General features: G+C 40.3%; 1 pseudogene; it reads left to right on the forward strand.

Moving 5' to 3' along the window:
- The first annotated feature begins 1,359 nt into the window (after nucleotides 1-1,359).
- LOC110490723 lies at nucleotides 1,360-2,218 on the forward strand (annotated as a pseudogene).
- The last annotated feature ends 2,119 nt before the right edge of the window (nucleotides 2,219-4,337 follow it).

Raw genomic sequence — 4,337 nt, forward strand, 5'->3', positions numbered from 1 at the left:
CATATCATTGGAAGATTGACCATAAGAGACTACATTTTCCAAGTGTCCGCCTGGTGTCCTGCGTCGAATTCGGTGCGCAATTGCCAGCTGCTTCTACTTTACCATTTGATTCAGGGGAGAAAGCATGTGTCCAAGAACGATGTATCAATGAAGAGATATGTGAAAAACACCTTGATGATTGATTCTAAACAACGTTTGCCATGTTTTCAGTCGATATTATGGAGTTAATTTGGAAAAAAGTTTGCGTTTTGAGGACTGAATTCATGGATTTTTTTTGGTAGCCAAATGTGATGTATAAAACGGAGCTATTTCTAATACACAAGGAATCTTTTTGGAAAAACTGAGCATCTGCTATCTAACTGAGAGTATCCTCATTGAAAACATCAGAAGTTCTTCAAAGGTAAATGATTTTATTTGAAGGCTTTTATGTTTTTGTTAATGTTGCGTGCTGGATGCTAACGCTAATGCTAACGCTAAATGCTAACGCGAAATGCTAACTCTAGCTAGCTACTTTTACACAAATTATTGTTTTCCTATGGTTGAGAAGCATATTTTGAAAATCTGAGATGACAGTGTTGTTTACAAAAGGCTAAGCTTGTGAGATGGCATATTTATTTCATTTCATTTGCGATTTTCATAAATAGTTAACGTTGTGTTATGCTAATGAGCTTGCTGATAGATTTACACAATCCTGGATACAGGGGTTTTTTCATAGCTAAACGTGACGCAGAAAACGGAGCGATTTGTCCTAAACAAATAATCTTTCAGGAAAAACTGAACATTTGCTATCTGAGAGTCTCCTCATTGAAAACATCTGAAGTTCTTCAAAGGTAAATGATTTTTTTGAATGCTTTTCTGTTTTTTTGTGTAAATGTTGCCAGCTGAATGCTAATGCTAAATGCTACGTTAGCCATCAATACTGTTACACAAATGCTTGTTTTGCAATGGTTGAGAAGCATATTTTGAAAATCTGAGATGACAGTGTTGTTAACAAAAGGCTAAGCTTGAGAGCTAGCATATTTATTTCATTTCATTTGCGATTTTCATGAATAGTTAACGTTGCGTTATGGTAATGAGCTTGAGTCTGTATTCACGAACCCGGATCCGGGATGGGGAGATCAGAAAGGTTAAGTTTGTGAGGTCAGCTGTGGTGTTACAGAAGATGGTGGGGTTAGATCAGTTGAATGTAAAGAAGCGTTTCCTCTTGAGGAAATATGTTAATGCTGTCAAGGCAGTAAAAGGTAGTGTGAAACATGATAAGGTTTAGAGAAAATTAAAACAATGATAATGATCATGCCTCATGGGGTGTTTTTTCTCTTTGTATTGTTTCTCTGTTGTTTCTTCTGTTTCTCTTTCAATATGACAATAAATTGCAAAGGATCCTTAATCAACGTAGACAAACTGAGCGTGATATATAATCGTATAGTACATAGCAAACTCACTTGGGTTATAGTGGCTTTGAGGCGAGCCTTGCATTTTGTTGTCAAAGTGGGTGACAGAAGCAAAACGGCCACCTTTTACCGAGATGTGCTCGGCATGAAGATTTTGCATCACAAAGACTTTGAAGAAGGATGTAAGGCAACATGTAAGGGCCCTTATGATGGAAAATGGAGCAAGAAAATGGTCAGCTTTGGCCCAGAGGATGATGACTTTGTGGCTGAACTGATCTACAATTATGGAATGGGACAATATCGCCTAAGCAATGACTTCCTCGGTTTGACTCTGCAGTCTAGCCAGGCTGTCAGCATTGCTAAGCGGCTTGGTTGGCCACTCACTGAGGGTGGAAAGGGCATCTATCTGGCTGAGGCCCCAGGAGGTTATCGCTTCTACCTGGTGGACAAAGAACAGCCTCCCAATGATCCTGTACAGAAGGTGTGTCTTGCAGGGTCTGACCTGCAGAAAGCAATACACTGCTGGTCCTCCCTTCAGGGGATGAAGGTGAAAGAGCATTTAGGAGAAGAAGACTGTGCTGATGGGATTTGCAGACACTCAGTGTAAACTAGAGCTTCACAACATTGTTGGCACAGTAGATCATGGGACAGCCTTCGGGCATATAGCATTTTCCTGTCCACATGAGCAGTTGGCAGATCTTGAAGCCTTGATGACAAAAGGAAACCATAAAATCCTTACTATCTTGATTAGTCTGGAAACCCCTAGGAAGGCTACAGTAGAAGTGGTCATTTGGTCTGATGTCCATGAGAGCTGCATTGTTGTTTGAGTGACCCAATAAAGGTAATTTTAAAACTCTCTCTCAATTGAAATGTAATGGGCTTTATTGGCATGGGAAACATATGTTTACATTGCCAAAGCAAGAGAAATATATCATTAACAAAAGCAAAATAAATAATACAAAATGAATGGTAAACATGAACAAATCGGGTTTATTGAATTACCATATATTATTACAGGGCACTTTATTAAATATAACAGACTTTTACATTTCAACAATGGTTCACAATTGCTATTTAAAATATCAAAGCATATGCAATATCAAAAGGCACTCTTCGCAGAACTACCCAGCTAGCTAGTACAGTCGTGGCCAAAAGTTTTGAGAATGACACAAATATTAATTTTCACGAAGTCTGCTGCCTCAGCAATTTTCATATACTCCAGAATGTTATGAAGAGTGATCAGATGAATTGTAATTAATTGCAAAGTCCCTCTTTGCCATGCAAAAGAACTGAATCCCCAAAAAACATTTCCACTGCATCTGCCAGGAAATACGTGCTGTCATCATTGCTTTGCACAAAAAGGGCTTCACAGGCAAGGATATTGCTGCCAGTAAGATTGCACCTAAATCAACTATTTATCGGATCATCAAGAACTTCAAGGAGAGCGGTTCAATTGTTGTGAAGAAGGCTTCAGGGCACCCAAGAAAGTCCAGCAAGCGCCAGGACCGTCTCCTAAAGTTGATTCAGCTGTGAGATCGGGGCACCACCAGTACAGAGCTTGCTCAGGAATGGCAGCAGACAGGTGTGAGTGCATCTGCACGCACAATGAGGTGAAGACTTTTGGAGGATGGCTTGGTGTCAAGAAGGGCAGCAAAGATGCCACTTCTCTCCAGGAAAAACATCAGGGACAGACTGATATTCTGCAAAAGGTATAGGGATTGGACTGCTGAGGACTGGGGTAAAGTCATTTTCTCTGATGAATCCCCTTTCCTATTGTTTGGGGCATCCTGAAAAAAGCTTGTCCGGAGTAGACAAAGTGAGCGCCACCATCAGTCCTGTGTCATGCCAACAGTAAAGCATCCTGAGACCATTCATGTGTGTGGTTGCTTCTCAGCCAAGAGAGTGGGCTCACTCACAATTTTGCATAAGAACACAGCTATGAATAAAGAATGGTACCAATACATCCTCCGAGAGGAACTTCTACCAACCATCCAAGAACAGTTTGGTGACAAATAATGACTTTTTCAGCATGATGTAGCACCTTGCCATAAGAAAAAAGTGATAACTGAGTGGCTCGGGAAACAAAACATCAATATTTTTGGTCCATGGCCAGGAAACTCACCAGACTTTAATCCCATTGAGAACTTGAGGTCAATCATCGAGAGGTGGGTGGGCAAACAAAACCCCACAAATCGTGACAAACTCCAAGCATTGATTATGCAAGAATTGAATTGATGTGGCCCAGAAGTTAATTGACAGCATGCCAGGGCAGATTGCAGAGGTCTTGAAGAAGAAGGGTCAGCACTGCAAATATTGACTCTTTGCATCAACTTCATGTAATTGTCAATAAACTTACACTTATGAAATGCTTTCAATTATACTTCAGTATTCCATAGTAACGTCTGACAAAATATCTAAAGACACTGAAGCAGCAAACTTTGTGGAAATTAATATTTGTGACATTCTCAAAACTTTTGGCAACGACTGTACACTGTAAGCCTAAATACAGGTTTTATGTTTACAATATAGTGGAGTTCAGAGGGTAGCTATCTAGTATGCTGTAGGCCTACAAACTATGCATAAAAAGGCTTTGTCTTTTCAAAATGGGACCTTTTTTGGAACACCATTATTTTTGATTTACTGAGATTTACTGTCAGGGCCCAGGTCTGACAGAATGTGCAGAAGATCTAGGTGATGCGGTAGGCCCTCCTTGGTTGGGGACAGAAGCACCAGATCATCAGCAACAGTAGATATTTGACTTTAGATTCCAGTAGGGTGACTGTTCTATTGCCCTCGCCAATTCATGGTTATATATGTTGAGGAGGGTGGAGCTTAAAAACCTTTTAGGGACAGGGGGCAGCATTTTCACTTTGGATGAATTGCGTGCCCATAGTGAACTGCCTCCTACTCTGTCCCAGATGCTAATATGTGATTAGTATTATTATT

The sequence above is a fragment of the Oncorhynchus mykiss genome, chromosome 15, assembly GCF_013265735.2.
Source record: "Oncorhynchus mykiss isolate Arlee chromosome 15, USDA_OmykA_1.1, whole genome shotgun sequence".
In the NCBI taxonomy this organism is placed as follows: domain Eukaryota; kingdom Metazoa; phylum Chordata; class Actinopteri; order Salmoniformes; family Salmonidae; genus Oncorhynchus; species Oncorhynchus mykiss.